Genomic DNA, 20,338 nt, shown 5'->3' on the forward strand with positions numbered 1-20,338 from the left:
TCCTGGGATGGGGCTTAAATTGGAATGTAGTGCTAAAGCATATAGGATCTAGTGAAGATCAGAAATGACAATGGTACAAATCTGCAAACTACATCCTGGAAATGAAAAGAATGACAGTATCCTCTGATTAGAAAGTTTTGAATTCACATCCCATTCAGGATGTAAGAAACCTTTATTTTCATCTGAAAATTAGTTATTTTGTTCTTATGTGGAGGAGTCTCCATATCTTGGGCTGTTTTAACAGCCCAAGATATGGAGGATATTTGCCCTTTGGTTGGAAAGATAGATTCAAATTCTGTCTAGAAGAATCCGAAGAACTTTTATCAGGACTTTTCACTCAAAGATATCTTGCAATAATTTCATCTCTTTTAAAAAATCATCTCTTGCATCTTAAAAAATTTCATCTCTTTTAAGATGTATGTCTTTAGACATACATCTTAAAAGAGATGAAATTATTGAAAGATTTCATATCACTTCCCTCTTTACTAATGTTTCCAGTGGAGAAATAATAATAGCTCTTCAACAAGAGAGGATATGTAGAAATGTTATGATACTCTTGACACATTGTATAAATTCTGGTTACTTCTTATACAGGGACATAATGTAGAAGAAAAACTTTGACTCTTGGCTATGGGTAATCCTCTGTCTCCTATACTGACTAATAAATAAAATGTTCCGAGTTCTTGATATAGGAGGCTTTAAAACATGTTAAACCATTTAATAATTTAGCCAGATATTTTGATAATACACAAGTTAGGCAGTCAATACCTTGAATTATATATCTCAGTGGAGTGTCTTCTTTATATGTTTTGAGGATACCATATAGATAAGGAATAAGAGGGTGTAGCAAACATTGTGAATCTTTACTCTCTAGAAAATTCTACATTCAGGAAAAAAACATAGTGCTTAAAGTATCCAGGTGTGTAGTGCCTTTGATATGATTGTAATGTCCCTTAGAACCTCTTGGAACCTCTAATGTGCAGAGCTGATAAAAAAAAGATACTCCTACATGATAGGCTATCTAAAAGCATAATGGCACTCTTGATACATTATATAAATTTTGATTACTTTTTATAGGGATGAAATATATTGGAGTTTTTTTGAACAATTTCTATATAATTTTTGTTACACGTGTAAGCCGTGAAAGTTATTTTAACATGTAAACTTCTGATTGCTTGAGCATAATGTGAATGGAAATGAGAATATAATTTCTTGTCAGCACTAGATTAGAGGTAGTAATATTTTCACTGGGTTGATTGATCATGAAGAGAGTTCACAGGTAAACTTATGATTGCTTCATTATAACATGGATGGAAATGAGAATATAATTTCTTGTCAATGCATATAAAATATATGCGTTTTAGTATTCTTCAACACAAGATCGAACTTTCTTCACAGTTCATCATACAGAGTATAAATATTGGTAAACAGAAAATAATAATGATAATCACAGTTGACATTCACAAAAACAAAGGAAATTTGTGATCAGGGAAGTCAGTTAAAAATAGTTGCTTATCATACATTGACATTTATTGTTTTCAGAATCTCTTAAAATAATACCATTCTTTCCATTAAAAACTAATTTATGTATTATCTGAAATTTTGATAAATAACAAAACATTCCACTTAAAAACAAAAAAACCACATTAGTTATTGACCAAGTAATTTTACTAGTTTATAATGAAGGAGAGGAGTTTCTGGTATTGATTGGTGCATAGTGTTCAAAAATTAACAGCTTTATAACCAGACGTTGCCTAGGCAAATGCAGGTGTGTAATCTTAATCTTAATTGATAAAGATAATAATAGTAGCACAGTACAAAATACGGTAGAATCCACTTATTGTGATCACAGATAATATTATCAATCGGCTATTGTTATCAAAATTAGTCAGTCCCAAAACACACCGTTTAAAATGAATTAAAAATAATCCGTCTATTGTAATCAAAGTTCGGTTATTGTTATCAAAATCCTCGAATGTTTGGCCTTTTTCATCTCAGAATTCTAAGAGGTATGGGTTAAGCAGGAAAAAATTTGGCAAAGAACGTTTGCTGAAACGTTATTTTTTTGTTAATCTTATTCTTTCCTTAAATCTTATATCTTCCAGGCAAATGCAGGTGTGTAATCTTAATCTTCCAGAAAATTTAAATCTTCCAGGCAAATGCAGGGGGGTATAAATACCATCTAATTGTGATTTTTCGAGTCTATTTTCATGCTCTCTTTCAGTAAATGAATTTGACTTAAAGTGCTTGTTAAAACAGCCCTTAGCATTATGGCAGAAGCAAGTAAAAAAAGTAAAGATTTATCTTTTCAAGAAAAGTAAAGAATTTTGGAGTGATAAGTTGACCAAAATGGGTCAGCGTAGTGCGGCTGTACATTTAAAAATTTTACAACCACACTTTTGTAAGATCTTGAAAAACAGATCAGACATTGAAACTTCAGCTCTTACTAATGAGAACATGGATCGAAGAAGAGCCCGATCTGATAAGGATACTCAAGTTGAATTAGCATTAAAAATTTGCTTTAGTAATGTTTGTGAAAAGAATATTTCGATTAATGAGCCTTTGATGTGTCAAAAAGCAGAAAAACTTGCAAAAACAATGGACAAGGAAAATTTCACCACACCTGATGGATGGTTTAACAGGTGAAAAAAGTGAGAGAATATTGTGTACAAGTGTATTCATGGTGAAGAAAAAAGTGCTGGTTTTTTATCAGCTGATGTATGGATTAAGACTGAGTGGCCAAAAATTATTGCTGAATATTCTCCCGAGGATATTTTCAATGCAGACGAAACAGGACTCTATTTTTGTGCAATGCCTGAGCATACGTATTTGTTTAAAAACAAAAGTACTAAAGGATTTAAATCTTCAAAAGAGCCAGTGACAGTTCTTTGTCGTGCTAATATGAAAGGTGAGAAACGAGAGCTTCTAGTGATTGGAAAAAGTAAAAATCCTCGGTGTTTTAATGGTTCAAAAGTTGGCCAGTTGACTGCTGTTCTAGTGCAAATGCTTGGTGACTAATGACATTTTCAACAATTGGTTAGTTAAGTGGGATCTTAAATAACATCAAGGTAATTTTCTTGCCTTTGAAAACTACATCGTTAATTCAGCTATGTGACCGAGGCATCATATGAGCTTTTAAAGCTTATTATTGCAGGGAAGTTCATTCGAGAATTATAGCTGAATTTGATTATATAAAAGACCAATCTGATGCAAGTCCATAAATGAATTTGCTTCTTGATGCATTGCATTTGGTAGCAATGTCATAGAATCAAGTCTTATAAAACACTATTGAAAACTGCTTCCAAAAAAGGTGGATTTTTAAGACAAACTCTGAAACTCCTTCTTCTGAAGAATTGGAATATCTTACAAATGAAATTTTTGACAAAACCCCAGACGATGTGTCAAAAGAAGAATTTGAAAATTAGTTAGATATTAATAACAACGTTGAAGTGGTGGTTACAATATGAATAGAAGAAAGTGAACCTAATACAAGTATAGCAAAACATATTTTAGAAGCTCCTCCAGCCAATGCCCAGATGCAAGAGGCTCTACGGATACTTCATCGCGGTGTGCAATGAGCAATAAACTTCGAATGTCATTATGAGTACGAGCAATTTATTCATGAACTACTATATTCAAAGACACAACACTAGATAAGTTTTTAAAACAAATTTTATGCTTTGCTTAATAAAAAATTGTTTATAACAATAAATTAAATAATGTTCATAACAATAAATTGAAATAAATGATACAATTTTTTATATCCTTTGCTTAATGTTATTAGCCGGTTATTGTTATCGAAAGGCGACTGTCCCAAAGTGATCACAATAAGCGCCATCTACAGTACAACAAAGTCTATTTACATTAAACTAATGACCTTAACAAACTACTGAAAAGTCACAACTGTAGCATTGATTCAATTCTTTTGCATTTTACTTGTATGTTACTTTCATGTATATATATTTATTTTCCAATATTCACCTTTTCACCAAAGATGAAATCCAACAGAGACTTTTGACTATTGTACTCTAGCTATTTGAACTACTTACACAGTGTGCCTGTTAAGCAATGAATAAAGTTATATTGAAACAAAGAACTGTTTTTTGGAATTGTCAATTACACAGATTCAAAATAATCTCTCTCTCTACAACTCCACACAACATTTGCATCTGTCATACTGGTGTTCGAAGGCATTGTGGAAGTCCTGAATGGGAACCTCCTTTATTGTCTGGGTCACATCGTGTTGGTTGTCCTCAATGTTGCTGATGCACTCCCTTTTCAAGGCATGCTTCTTTGGGAAGAGGAAAAAGTCTGTGGGAATCAAATCTGACAAATAGGGGAGGGTATTCAATCACAGATCAACTTCATTTTGCAATCTTTCTTCAGCTAGGGAAAAAATTATCTGTGCGATTCTGTGCTCTGGCGTTTCTGGATCAAACTGAAAACACCTATTTTCTTCACCGGTGACAGTTCTTTGCAACACATCACAATCTTGATCAACTGCATGGATGAAAATTTGCCAACATGCAACCCACTCTCTCTCTCTCTCTCTGTGTGTGTGTGTCAATGTGTGTAGCACAAACCTCGAACAAATCTTCCTTGTGCAGATCTCTTTCAAAGTTTAATCTGGCCGTTTCCTTACCAACACCAAGCTGTACAGTGGGTAGCCTAGTTGTTATTTGCCTGTAATGGGCAAAAATTTACCTAGCTTTCACCATATTCTCATTTGTCCAGGCAGAAACTGGCCGTCCACAGGGTGGTTCATCCCCTCAGAGACTCTGTGCCCTCTTTAAACTAAAACCAGCAGAACACCTGTGCATGACTCAGACAGTCATCGGCGTAAAATTTTTTTAGATCTTGGTACACTGGTGTAGCAGTTTTTCCTAATTTACAGTAAAATGTTGTCACAGCTCTTTGCTCTACGACACACTCCAGTCATACACTTACTTCAACAGTTGCCACACAAAAACTTGCGTCACCCAACTCAAAAGTTGCACCTGCAATTACAACAGCACTTTAGCAGTCAAAACTATAAACATGTTTGTTACTTTTATTCAAAGAACCGTCCTGAAAAAAAATCAATCTCGTTACTTAATGGGCATACTGTGTAGTTCACTCACAGACTTTCCTTTGTATTTCTGTTTTGTATTTTCATCTCTGAATTTCATCTGTGCATATGAATTTATGAAAATTTAGTGAAAAGAATGAAGCTCATAATAATGGTATTGTACACCCACACTTTTTAGAACTGACCTTGGCTTTGTGCCAAGAATAGTCAATTCATGCTTAAAGGGAGAAAGAAATAAAGGATGTATGAATTGGCCACCAACACGCGAAGTCACATGCTTTATACATAAATTTTCCAACTGTTGTGCAAGCAAAATAGTTACTACTTTTAAGAACTAAAATTTTCATTAAAGAAAAGCTAATTTTTTGATGTACAATAATAAACACTCATCCCGTAAAGATACCAAGAAATTAGATACCAGGATAATGGATTAAACCACTTGGTTTAATCCATTATCCAAGTGTAAGCAAACAAAGTTTGCACCTGACGTATCTTTCAGGACTGGGACAACTCATGGCAAAGGTGGTATGATCTCTCATCACTTGCCTTAGTATTGCATAATGCAAAGCACATTCTCCTTGCAGGCATGTATAATGCTATGTATTATGGGTCACTACCCAGACCGGTTTGGACCTTTATTGAGGTCTCTTCAATGGGAGCCAGACCTTGGAGGTGAGATACCAAGGTTGAAGTAATGCAGAAGTCATATTTTCAACCTTGGTATCTCACCTCCAAGGTCTGGCTCCCACTGAGTTGCCAAAAGGTGTAACACCTTATTATTAAATTACTCTGGATTAGAGATAGTTGTTGAAAGTTTTTCCACTTGGTTATACAGTGATACCTTGGCTAACGAAGATAATTCATTCCGGAATCACATTCATTAGCCGAAACATGATTTTCCGCAGGTTTCTATAGAAAATCGTTTAATTCGTTTTGAATGCTGCCTACTATTTAAAGATAAGTTTATAAAATAGTAAAAAGCACACTATAAAAGGGCAAAAACCCACCAAAGGCTGAGATGAACAGCTACCCAATTAGATGAAGGAGAATGGAAAGTAGAATGAAAAACTGACGATCTTTACACTATTATATACATTTATTAACACATTCGCTGCCAACTACGAGTATACTCGTAGTTCGTATATGAGCTTCACAAGCCAACTACCAGTATACTCGTATGTCAGTTTACCGACCTCCTATGCCAAACACGAGTTATCCCTTAGTATAATTACCTTAATTTGGACCCTTGGATTCTGAATAAAGTGGAGACCATGTCTGGGGGCTTGGTAGAAGGGAAATAATTTCAACTAAAATATAGTATATTATACATGTGCCTCAGAAGCCAACTATGAATATACTATGTCGATTACCAACCTCCTATGCCAAGCGCGAGTTAATCCATAGTAAATCAATTTAAAACTAATAAAATCAATAAAAATAAAAACCAATCAATAAAATAAAAAAACAATTTATTCAAATTAAGAATGATACATTTTAAAAGAATTTTCCACTCACAATGGTGGTTTTTCTGGCAAACAGGACAATAATGTGTTTCGCGTCGACGTTTGCATCATGTACAGACACGGCATGGCTTTGTCAGGCAATTATTTTTTTCTGTTGGAGGTAAAATTTCCAAATAATGAAAATCCTGATTCCTCCTGATATTCTCTGATGCTCTAAGCTCATCCATTCCAACAAAAATTGAGATAAATTGATCTCTAAATTTTAATGCACTCATTTCATTTCCAGTAATCATGTTATAAAATTTATGCGCATTTTGAATGTATACCTCAAAAATGCGTATTGCCAATTTCTTTGGCCATCTAATTGTCTTTTGTAAGGTGGAATAGTATGAAAGCATTTGATCAGAAAGATCGGTGCCTGACATGCCCAAATTATAATCCCTAACGATATTTGGTTTTAATTGAAATTTACCATTCTGATTTTGCACTTCGACCATTTCAAATTTGTGCATATTTGAAATGGAAAGAACTTCCCTCTTATCCTTCCATTTGCTGACTACAACAGGACCTCTTCTTTGCCAGACAAATTCCCCTTTCTTTAGTTTCTTCTGAATAACATCTGGTGGATTGTTTTTCCTATTATTTCTCAGTGTTCCACACACGTACGTTTTTCTGTCAGTAAGCGATTCTGTCAGAGCTACAGAATTATAAAAATTGTCCATATGCAATGCATAACCCCTGTCTAAATATTCTTCCATCAAGTGGAATACAACATTATATATGTGTGACCCATTTTCGCTAAAGAGGATTCAGATTTTCCCATATAAATTTTTATTTTTATCACTAATCCATTCGATTAGCACAGTTCATAGAATTTCACGCCATATTTATGTTTTTTGTTTTTTATGTATTGCCGAAACGCCAGTCTACCACTCCACAACACCATTGACTCATCAATACATAAGTTTTTGTCTGGTGTGTAGCTATTTCACATTATGCTATTAAAATGATCTAGGACTGGTCTTAATTTGTGCAATTTATCATTAGCAGCTTGGAAATTATCTGTGAAATGCAAATGACGCAATAAAATTTGAAATCGATTTCGGCTCATTTTAGAGCGCCAAAATGGCAAATTGAAGTTGATTTGTACTCCAATAATGCTCAATAGATGGTAAATTACAAGGACCCATATGAAGTAAAAGTCCAAGAAATAATTTCATTTCAGGTATGTCTGTTTCTTTCCAGTTTGAAATTCTTCGACTTTTTTTGATCTGCGCTCGACTTTGCTCAATATTTTGTAAAGCATATAAATTGGTTTGTTCTACTAAAATTGTGAGAAAATCTTCAGAAAAGAAAAGTTCAACTAACCTTTTGATGCTGAAATTTCCAGTGTCAATTTTAAAACCTGCAGTTTCAACAAAGTCAAATTGTGGGGGCTCTTGTTCTGAATTTTCCCAATAAGTAGATGTTGATGTATTTGGTTGGATGCTAACTTCATCTTCAAAAGTTTCTTCATCATCAGAATCACTGCTAGAGTCATCTATAGGATCATCTTCGGAATTGGAACTAAATATTTCACGAAATTCATCATCGCTTATATTAGCATAAGCTTCTATTTCTATATCAATGTTTTCTTTTACTAGCCATGGTGAAATTGAAGGTTCTTAGAGACTAGAAACTAAACTAGATGCAATAGACACCGTAGTTGGCCTATTAAAAAAAATTCTGTCTGATAAGCTGGCTACGAGATTACTCATAGTGACCTTGAAGATGGGGGGTGATAAGATTACTCGTAGTTGGCATAGGAAACAAAATTCTGTCTGATAAGCCGGCTACGAGATTACTCGTAGCGACCTTGAAGACACGAAAGCACTTGGAGTGTGGGAACAAACTATGCCTGAGTAGCGTGGCAGCAAACATGTTAAACTGAAAACATGTACACAACATTTTTACTATTCTTCTTCCAAATTTTCAAAGTTTATTCAAAGTAAGTCTCCTCTTCTTCAGTAGCTGGCCTCTGTCTCTTTGCTAAAGGAGAAGTCAAAAATCTGTCCAAAGTTGATTGAACTTCTCTTTTTTTCAGAATGTTTTTAAAGTGATTCAGACACTTGTCTTCAACCAAGGCACAAAGTCTGTTCATTTCAGCTTTGTTGGGATGCCACTTTGTAGCCAAAGACTGAAAACTCTTCCCAGTAGTGCAGCATTTTTTTAATGTCACCTGTTGGCATTCTTCCCTTTTTATTGCTGTCCTCCTCCTCCTCTGATGAGCACTCTTTATCTTCCTTGTCTTTCCTAATTCGGTTGCTTTTTCAACTCTTCAAGATCTGTTGTCAGATCTTTTGAGTGTTCTTCAACTAATTCTTCTACATCTTCTTCATTTACCTCCAAATGTAATGCTTTGCCCAAGGAGACTATCTTATCTACAATGTCAGCATCTTGAACACTGGAAACAGCACTTCTTATCTTGCAGCAGTCTGGCCATAACTTTTTCCAAGTAGCATTAAGTGTCCTAACTGATGTGGTCAGCTCGTTTCTTTGTCACACACACACACAGTTGGAAAAGATAAGCTCCTGGAACGGTCTGACTGTTCATGTTTGCTGCTTTATGTTAGCGCACACATCCACTAAAACATTCATTAGCCGAATCCATATTCGTTAGCTGAGTCCGAAAAACAGCGAAAAAAATCTTCGTTAGCAGGGTCACTCGTTAGCCGAGGTATCACTGTACTATAAATTAAAGACACCAAGAAATTATATACTTGGTTTAATCCTTTATATATTTAATGACTTCTGCATTACTTCAACCTTGGTATCACTTCTGGGTCTTGCTCCCACTAATCAGACCTCAATAAAGGTCGAAACCGGTCTGGGTAGTGACCCTTCCCATAATGCATAGCATTATACATGTCCGCAAGGAGATGTGCTTTTGCATTATGGGACACTGAGGCAAATGATGTGAAGTAATACCACCTTTGCCACGCATTGCCCCAGTCCTGAAAGATACTTCAGGCACAAACTTTGTTTGCTTACACTTGGTTAATGGATTAAACCAAGTATATAATTTCTTGGTATCTTTAATTTATAATATAACCAAGTGAAAAACTTTCAAAAAACACTCATCCCATGAAACGCATTGATTACCCTAATATCGGAATGGATTCTCCTTCTTTTGACATGCGCAGAAGTGTCGAAGGGTCTCACATCTGTTGGCGTATAGTAAATACCTGCTGGATTTCTGTTCAGGGCATGGACTAGTCATTATTAGTACCACGTGTACAAATTCACATTGAGAGAGGGCATATGAAATAAGAAAATTTTCATTGACTATGATATTTTCACAGTTGTTTCCAGACTTGAGTGTCATCATCATCATCATCCATGGCTCTAACAGGCACTTAAGTACCCATGGCATTCCAGGTATCCTTGGATTTTGTAACCATGACTCCAGGATAAGGTGGTTATCCCTATGCCTATAAGTATTCTTAGTCTGTAAAATGTGTGTGTTCTACTAGCCAGTTTGCAGAATGAAAAAAATCAAGATTCTAGGAGAAAAACCCTACTACCTCCATACGAGACTGGTTAACTCACCTTAAGTTGTTTGCGAGGATAGTAAAATTGGAATCCCATGGTGGACTCTGACGGTTACAGAGGCAGCCATGGAAAGAATAAAACATATTGAAGTTCTAGCAAATTAATCAGCATATGTCCTGATAAAATACAGAGAAAAATGTAAGAAAGTGCAGCAGTGTTTAAAAAGTAAAAAAGTTTAGTAAGACTTTGGTAAGCATATAGAAGATAAATATCAGGAAGATAGATAAATGTTCTTGAGGCTATTGAAAAGCTTTAGAAATAAAAGAAAGAGTACCATAAAAGGAATGAGAGACAATAACTGTGACATGAAAACTGGAGATAAAGATATCCTGGAGTAATTAGTTTAATAAAAGATTACTGAATGAAACAAGGTGATAATAGCAGAAAATAATTGAGGAATGTAATTAGTAATACACATCAGTAAATGAGATAGAAACAGCCATCAGAATCTTGAAATGTGGAACAGCAGCTGCAGTAGATAATAGATGACCAGAAATACTCAAATATAGAGGTGTGTAAAAGTTTTAAAGCTGTGCTGCATAATTCAGTAAGCTTGGTTAGAAAAATGAATTCAGAAGACTGGGGTGTTGTTGTTATAGTACCCGTCTATAAAAATGGAAATAAAATGTAAGAAATACAGAATTTCCCTACTGAGTGTTCCATGTATGGTTTATAAAGGGGACTTCAGGAAAAACTAAGAAATATTGTTGAAAGTTGGAGAAGAACAAATCAGTTCGGTCCAGATATGAGTTGTCAGGATTAGATTTTCATTTTAAGATGAATAATTGAGAAACAAAGGAATATTCCAAGGAAAAGTATTTAAGTTTTGTAGATCTAGAAAAGGCATATGACAAGGTGCAGAGTGATCAAAACATCACAGTTATATGTAGTAAAGAGATATTGAGCAGTACTTAGGTCTGTATTTAAGTTGTAAGTCTGCAGTTAGAATTAAGGAGGTAGAGGATGGTTTGTTGTAAGATTAGGTATATGACAAGGGTCCACGCTATCTTCACTATTATTCTTCATCTCTGTGGTTCATATTATGAAGCAAAGCGAAATTTAGCCTGATATCAGAATTTAAACTGTTAATTCACAGTTTTTTACTTTATGCAGTTCCATGATTCTGATACTTCGTGTTGCACATTCTTGAATAAATCCAAGTAGAAGTCTGCTGGATATCTCAACTAAATTGAATACCTGTGTAACAAATTTGGTATGAAAATTAGTAATAAAAAGACAAAGACTATGAAATTTAACTTCTGGATGAGTTCAAGTGCAAATTCTTGCACCTGAAATTGTACTTGATTTCATTCAAGAAATAGTAGCTAAAAATTCTGGATCTTCAGTTACTTAATTCATAAGAAATAAAGAACATGATTACTATCCTAATATTTAGTTTATAATCAGTTATATCACTTAATTCAAATAAATAATTGATTAATCCGACTAATACCGAGACATAAGTGTTGATTATACATACATAGATGAGATTTAATGATATTACCATAACATAGCTGGTAATGAAACAACTTTGTAACAATGCAGTGTAATTATGCTGATAGTTTCAAAGAACTGAGTAATCATGTGGAATACTCAGGCTAATGCTTGAGGTTATGATTTCGTGTTTGGAAATTCTTAATGGGCAACCATAAGGAATAAAAACAAGACTGCATTCTTTACCATGTATAGAAAGCATGGGTTAATGGATTGCATACTCACCATCTATCCATTACACAGTGAGAAAGAAGTAAAATATCACAAAAAAAAAAGAAAAGAAGTGCTGATGTAAAATTGAGAACTAATTCTGATAATCATACTATTCTTGGTCAACAAGCCTGACAAATTATCCAGTCTGGTTTGCCCTAGTGGTTAACATATTCACTCTACAGTTGATATGCTATGAGTTCAAATCTTGCTGAGGACACAGATGTTTATGATTAGGTGAGAAATAAACTTCATCACACAATTCAAGACTGTCGCTGTGCCATTTTGGAGGCCTGAAATGGCTTGAAAAAAGTTCTTGTTTGGTTTTGAGAAGGGCTTCTGGGCTACATAAAAAAATAAATTTATGTATTTATTCTATTTTTTATTTAATAAAAAATGGAAAAATCCATAGCCCATTCACAATTCTGGCACACTACAAGTTTTAAAGAAAATGAAAAAACACAATAACCATAGTAATAAACTTTAATTCTAACATGCAGCAACCATTTTTAATTGGTAAACCAATTATTGTATTTACTTTGTATTCTTGTTCTTTGAATTGTTTGTTGTTTCTAAACACTAATTATGTACAGTAACACCCTGCGTTGATATGATGATCATGCGACACTTTTCAGTTATGACCAGTGCTCATTTATATGACGTTGCCATGAATCAAGAGATGTGCAGTATTCATGAACTCAGTTTGATTATGATATCATTGCTTGCTACTTTTCTCTGTGTTTTGGTTTTTTGCTGTGAATTTTAAACTGTTTATAACTCTTTTATTTCATGGCTATTAATAATAGTACAGGTAACCCTCGTATAACGCGGATGTTAGGTTCCATAGAAATGCCGCTTTATATGAGACTTAGATCACATAGAAAAAGTAGGGTTAGGTTCCGAAATCGTTTTTTTTTTTTAAATTATATAAACAACAATAATATATCCAACAAAAACAATATTTTTATTTAATTCACGTAATTCATATAAGTTAAGAAAACATAACCTATGAGACAAATACATCATCATCATCAAATTCCTGCCATGTACCCTCAAGGGGTGTACAGGATATGACAGTACTACATGAAAAAATTACATCATTACATCATGAGACAAATACGTAGTATAAAATTATAAAAATTACAAATTGTACATAAATTTCATTGCACATAATGCATAAATGTTTTAGACAATAAAATAAAGCACATATTTTAATTGTCATTACTTCAGAAATAACATTTCGTAGATGTTCTTTAAGTGGCCAGAGGTTGTCACCACTTGAAATCGCTTGGATATCATTTGTATAATTCACCAGAAAATAAACTGCTCAGCTTGAGAATAACACACTTATGATTTTAAATGTGCTTTTCCTGGCAGAAAACGAAGACAATTTTCAACAATAAACTTTATACAGTAAATCCTAAATGGCGAACCTATGGCATTCGTGCCAGAAGTGGCACATCTGAGAATTTTGCTTGCATGTCGATTACAGGTGATATCCTTTTATACGCTCATAAATTATTCAAGTTTTTTTTTAATTGTTACAATACGTACAAGATGAATTTTGTTTTACACAAGACAGCAGCTATAAAGACGTGCATATGTTTGCTGCGGTATTTCGCGCGACCCAAAGACAAAAGCAACCCACAAGTGTTGAGTTGAAATGCTAATTCTCTTCAGTCGAATTCCATAACATCTGAAACAGTCATAACAACATTCGCTATTAGTTTTAACACATTCACAACAGGGTGTCATTTATCATTCCAATGGAACTTCTCATTACTGACTGGCTCAACTCACACAAACATTTCACCTCTTGGAAGCCATAAAATTCAACAATGGTTGAATTTTATGGCTTCTTCTCTGTGTTTGAGGTGGCAGGTGAACTCACACATTCATTATATGGCATGTTTCAATCCTTGGTAGTCTTTTATTTTAAGTTAGCCTTTGTGATCTGTCATAATGACATCGAGAATTTCAAATGCAATAAAACAAACACTTATTTCATAATTGAAAAATTGGACAATAGTTTTTAGTTAGATACTGTGTTTCAGTGCAACATATGGTTTTGCTTAAGTCTATACAGCATAGTTTCTGTGAAAGGGAGACGTGATTTATTACTTTGTGCCATTTTTATTCCATCTATCTCTAATTGCACTATTTGTTGAGAATGACACAGACTGCAAAAGCCTCTGTACAGTACCTTATTCACTGATGCAATAAAACTAAATTCGATACTTATAACTACTTGCACGATATGGGCAGACACAAATTTAACGAAGATAAAATTTGATTTTTTAAGTCCCTCGGTGAAAAATATGAAAAAAATAAATAAAAGAGTTATTAGAAATTGTAGACCACTTTGAACAAAGGATGCTACAATTTGTAGACCACGTTATATCGAAACCACATTGTAGAAGTACCGCGTTACGCGTTATAAGATGGTTACCTGTATATTAAATTCAAAATAAGAGTGCTGTTGCTCCAGTGAAAAGAAGACAACATGTAAACTTATTAAATTTAGTGATGATGGTGTATCAAACACTGAGAAAGGCTGCAGGTTAGGCTTACCTTGCACTACTGTTGTCACAGTTAAAAACAAATATCTAGTTGTTAGTGAAGTGAAAAGTGCTACACAGTAGTTCTCCCCCCCCTTATCTGTGGGGGATAGGTTCTAAGATCCCCATATATATATATATATATATATATATATATATATATATATATACAGGGTGTTCGGGATAAATTTGACAGTTTCGTAAGGAAAAAGAAAATCTTCTTTGTATCTATTAAATTTAATGAATTGACAAAAAAACATTACAGGCAGAGTTAATTACAATACTATCAACAAGATTTACTCAAAATAACCACCATTAGCATCGATCACAGCTTCAATTCTGCTTCGGAACCTCGAACAAGCTGATGCTACAGTCTCCCTGGGAAGGGCCGCAAAAACTGTTTTAATTTTATCCATTAACTGGGCTTTTGTATTACTGGAAGTGCGATTGGTGTCTTTTTCAACTGCGCCCCATACAAAATAATCCATGGGGTTAAGGTCTGGGGAGTTTGGAGGCCAAACATTTGGACTGGTGAAGTCGTAGAAATTTTCAGACAACCATTTTTGACTTTTCCCAGAGGTGTGGCAAGGGGCCGAATCCTGCTGCCATACATACGGCCTACCATTGGCTACCCTTGTTATCCAGGGCTTGACTACAGTTAGCAACTCCACGAACAAAGCCCGAATTCCAATGCCAGGGTTCTTCAACACCTGTTCCTGCAGATTTGCGAGGAATTCTGCTGTACGAACGCAATCAGATCGTCTGCTAGGGATCTTTCTTCTTGCTACATCCTCGTAGTCACCATTGCAAGTCTCTAGTTCATGCCTGATTGTTTTTACTGTATTCAGGGAGCATTGGGCAGCAGTCGTAATATCCTTATTTTGATGGCGGGCACGAATCATCATGATACAAGTTATTCTCTTCCATGATTCAGGTGGGTTCCAGCTATCCATCCTTTCTGACATCTTGTATGTGAATGAAGAAGGGTCCAAACTTTTAAATGAAGAGAAGTGTGTGTTAATACATGTAACTTACGGAAAAATATAATTAATTATAAATATGTCAAATTTATCCCGAACACCCTGTATATATATATATATATATATATACATACTGTTTTTTTCCTATACAGGCAGAGTAAGAGATTAATTACAAATAACTACAATGGTAAAATAGAACAATTATAACAATATACTGCAATAAAACTTGTGTGAATGGGATCTTAGCAACCTCAGTACACGTTTTTTTATTTTTATTATTATTTATTTATTATTTTATGAAGTTGAGAACTTTCACCTTTTCACTTAAAAGGAAGCACTTAGTGTCTGGAGTGACTGATCTTCAGAAAGTTAAAGCCTCCAAAAAAGTGTACAACAGGACCACCTGATGAGGACTAGCATTGCACGTCACCAAGCAACTGAGTGACCATACTGCATCTAATGATGTCTACTGAATAGATGAAGTAAAAAATTCAAAACCATAACTCTATCATTCTTCAGCATTAAAATATCTAGTGGAAATTCTTATAACAGTATAATTATGTCTTTAATAGGGACAATAGCAAAGGGATGTCAAACTGACCAAATTAACATTAGTGTTGAGATTGTATTATTAGTATAGTACAGGTAAGTTCTTAATGTAGGAGTGAGGAAAGACCTAACTCCTTAAATGTTGCTGCTAGTTTCTTGGCTAAATAATAGGAGGACTATCCATATCATCCATGTTGTGAGTGGGATGTTCTTATGTACTCTAGGTAGGCCATATATTCTGAGAGGGTATGACAGTGGTGTAGAACTAAGTTTTTAACTGTATCAGTTGACCAGGAGGTTCATCACCAGTGGTGCTACAACATTACTGGTTTAGGCCTCCTTCTTCTGCATCCTTCTGCTTATGTAAAAACTCTCTTGATTATGTTACTGTCTTCTGTCCAAATCCCCCCCCCCCAAAAAAAAAGATATAGAGATCTCTTTGTTCAGGTGTCTTTTCCATGATTCACTATCTAGAATAGGTCCATTAATCCCCCCTCTGGACTTTCGTTTCAAATTTTTTTCTCATCCCCTCTTTAGCTATGTCATTGTTTTGGCACAATATTCCAGTACTGATCTTATATTACATAGTTTCAGTGGCCTTCTACTATATTTGACTTCTATATGTCTTCACAGCTCGCCCATTGGCAGCTGATATCATTTCTCTTATTTCCTGACTGATATTGTTATCCACCTGTATCTGAGATCCAGGATATGTGAAGTGTTCAGCCTTTTCAAAAGAATAGTTGTTTCTTTGAATGGAATGAATAATCCATACCTTTTATACCAACACATAATTTGGTTTTACTTTCATTTGCTTGAATCCCTGCTTCTTGGCGGTTCTCTCTTTCTCCCCAGTACAAGAACAACCTTTTTCACAGCACTAAAGGAGTGATTGATGATATCATCAGTGTAAGCAAATAGCTGGGTAGATTTATTAAATAGTGTTGTTTTCTGGATTCTAGAATCTCATCTCTGATAGCCTTTTCTAGTGTCACATTAAATAGTAAACAAACTCTAAGGATTTCCCTACCTTAATCCATTATAAGATTGAAACTGATCTGAAAAATCAGACTGGTCTTTAACGTGAACAAACCATCTGCCATTGCTGATTTTAATTATATCATGGTTGTATAAAGTGCATTCTTAATAAACATTCATATGCAGTTTTAAAATATAAAAAGTGGTGAGTAATTATATTAAATTCCTTGTATTTTCAAAAGTCTGTCTAATAGAGAAATATGATCAGTGTGGACGTGCTGTTCCTGAAATCACATTGATAGGAGCCAATTTCTCTTTCAGCATAAGCAAGCAATTAAAGAGTGTCTTATGTGCTACAGTTAGCAAAGTGATATCTGTAATTAAAGCAAACAAATGCATCCCCCCCCTTTTTTTTTTTAATGCAAAGGACAAAATTATGCCTTTATACTATTCCCGGGACATTTCCTGCTCTAGTTAAGCAATGGTCATTAACTTGTGTAACTTCCTAGCAGCTCTTTTCCTCCATGTTTAAAAAAGTTCTCCTTGTAGTCATCATAACTTACTTTATATTCTTCATCTTGAAAACCTCTTCATATATTTAAAAGTTATCGGTATTAGTGAGACTTGCCTAACAATACGTGATATAGTTACAGCGATTGAATGTGAAGAGTTTAGTATTTTCAGGGAAGATAGCAAAGATAGGATGGGGGGAGTGGAGTACTGCTGATGATAGCAGATGAATTGCAGCCAAAAAGAATAGCAGGTGGGAGAGTGGCTGTTCATTTGAAGCAATCTGGTGTGAGATTAAGGCTAGTAAGATGAAATATACAGTTAGTTGTTGCTATATATCTGGACCTTCCAGGGATGATCTGGAAGACAAGCATTGCCATTGAGTGCGAGTTGAGTGATTATTATGGGGGGACTTCAACTATGGAGATATAGACTAGTAGAAGGAAGAAAGATCATATGACAGGAAAGAAATAGAATTTATACACCTGCTAAGAGATTACTTAACGCAGCATGTGATGGAGGTGACTAGGGGCCAGAGAGTATTGTACCTGGACATAGGATCAGAAGAACTATCCATAACCAAAGTGACCACATTGCCTCCAATTGTTGAAAGTGACTATGCAGTCTTGACTTGGGAGATTGTAAAACATGAGGAATATTCTACCATGAAGGGGTCTATGTGAAACTTCCTTCCTAAGCTTGATTATAACAAGCTTAGGAAGAAGCTTAAATCTGTGCCATAAAACATTGCAGGATAAGAATGTTAGTAGTGCATGGGATATAGTTAAGAATCATGTAGAGGAAGCAGTATAAATTGTATACCTAGGGTAAGTCGAGTTAATCAGGTAGGAATTAGATGAGTAATATCATTAAGCATGAGCTGCAGAAGAAGAAAATGCTGTGGAGGATATATAAAGAGAAAGGTGACCAGCAAACACATGAACAGTACACGATGCAGGCAAGAAAGGTAACCAGCATTGCAAGGAAGACGAAATCATATTATGAGAAGAATCTAGCCAAGCAGGCCAAAGGAAATCCCAAGGAGTTCTTTCGTTATGTGGCAAGTAAGAGGAAGAATGACTATGGAAGATTAACTTAATGACTGATGATGGTCATGAGGAGACAGAAGCTGATAACATAGTTGAGTTACTGAGTGACCACGTTGCAAAGGTATATCATGCTAGTGGGGTTACTGTTTTAACCTATGTGATAGAGGCGGATGAATTGGAGATTCTTACGAAATTGCAGAATCTCAATGTAAATACAGCTATGGGATTAGATGGGATATCAGCCAGGGCTTTGCGAGAATGTGCAAAGGAACTGCCAGTGCGTTTGACCAGGTGCTTTAATTTAAGTCTCAGCTCTGGTGGAGTTCCAAGGGGATGGAAAGAGGACAAAATAATTCCCTTGCATAAGGGAGGGTCTAAGACTGCTGTACAAATTATAGACTAATCAGTATCTCAGGCGTGGTGATAAAAGTGCGAGAAAAATTGATAAAAAAAGAGAATTCAATAATGGGTTAAAGGTATGATACTGTATTGAGGGTTAACATGGCTTTGTAAAGGGGCTGTCATTCATTAGTAATTTACTGACTTTTTATAATAAAGTAATAGCTGAGTTGGATAAAGGAAATGGTAATGGAACTCTGTTACGCAAATTAGAACAAATAGGGATGGATATGACACTGGCGAAATGGATAAGAGGGTAGTTGCTGGATAAAAAGTGGAGATTAGTGTGCCACAAGATTCAGTACTGGAACCATTGCTGTTTAATTTGTACATAAATGATATAGGAAATAACCTGAAAGGAAATATTCAGTTGTTTGCTAATGAATGTGAAATTCAGTAGAGTAATAGTTAATCAGGACGATTTAAATAGATTCAGTATGGGCAAAAAATAATGCAGTTTAATGTAAAGTTATGCATTTTGGAATAAATAAATTACAAGCCATGTATTACATTAATGGCAATGTACTCTAGGAAATACATGAAGCTAGATATTTAGGGTTGGTGGTAGACAGAGTAAAATTTTATAGGACATGTTGTTAAGGTAGCCCATAAAATTACTTGGCTATTGAAGAACACATTAATGAGTATGAATTAAATAAATTTTTTTTTGGAAAATATCTCCTTTATTTCTCAAAATAGTCTCCATCGAGGTCTATACATTTGCTCCAGCAAGTTTCCAATTTTTTCAACTCATCTGAAAAGTAGGATTTGCCAAATTGTGCAAAAGAGTCGTTGACAGATTTGATGACATCCTCACTCAAAGAAAATTTTTTCCCAGCGAGCCAAATTTTTAAGTTTGGGAACAAGAAGAATCACACGGGGCCAAGTCCAGAGAATACTGTGGATGTGGAATTAGTTCGAACCTCAATTCGTGCAGTTTTGCCATTGTGATGGCCGACATGTGGGACTACAAAAGAGCACTTTTTTGTGTGCCAATCTTGGCCGTTTTTTTTCCTTCAGTTCTTCTTTTAAACGGTCCAACAATGATGCATAATAGACTCCTGTTATTGTCTTACCCTTTTTAAAATAGTCTATCATGATAATTCCTTGGCCATCACCTTCCCAGTTGACAAAACGGTCTTTGCTTTTTTCATGCTCTTTCACTGGGCATTGTGCACTGTTTAGACTGCTGCTTGGACTCAGATGTGTAGTAGTGGTGGATCCAAGTTTCGTCTACAGTCACAAATCGATGCAAAAAATCCTGCACATTGTGATTAAACATCGCCAAACACTGCATTGAAATATCTTTTTCGCATGCAGTTTTGATAGACCGTCAACAATCGTGGCACCCATCGCGCACAGCTTTTTCATGTGCAGTTTTTCGTGCAGGATGTTATACACCCATTCAGTTGAGATGCCTACAATCTCACGCACTTTTACTCAGCTGTCTTCCATAACAATACCATGAATTTTGTCAATCACCTTCGTA

The 20,338-nt window shown here is 35.0% G+C and overlaps 1 protein-coding gene across 1 annotated transcript in view; it reads left to right on the plus strand.

The window, feature by feature from the left end:
- The window catches only part of LOC150104147 (protein Fe65 homolog), a 554,216-nt gene that overhangs the window by 303,796 nt on the left and 230,082 nt on the right, over positions 1-20,338 (plus strand). The gene's annotated exons all lie outside the window — the stretch shown is intronic.

Source organism: Typopeltis vanoorti, chromosome 8 (assembly GCF_054136105.1).
Source record: "Typopeltis vanoorti isolate ZY-2024b chromosome 8, IOZ_Tvanoo_1.0, whole genome shotgun sequence".
Lineage (NCBI taxonomy): Eukaryota > Metazoa > Arthropoda > Arachnida > Uropygi > Thelyphonidae > Typopeltis > Typopeltis vanoorti.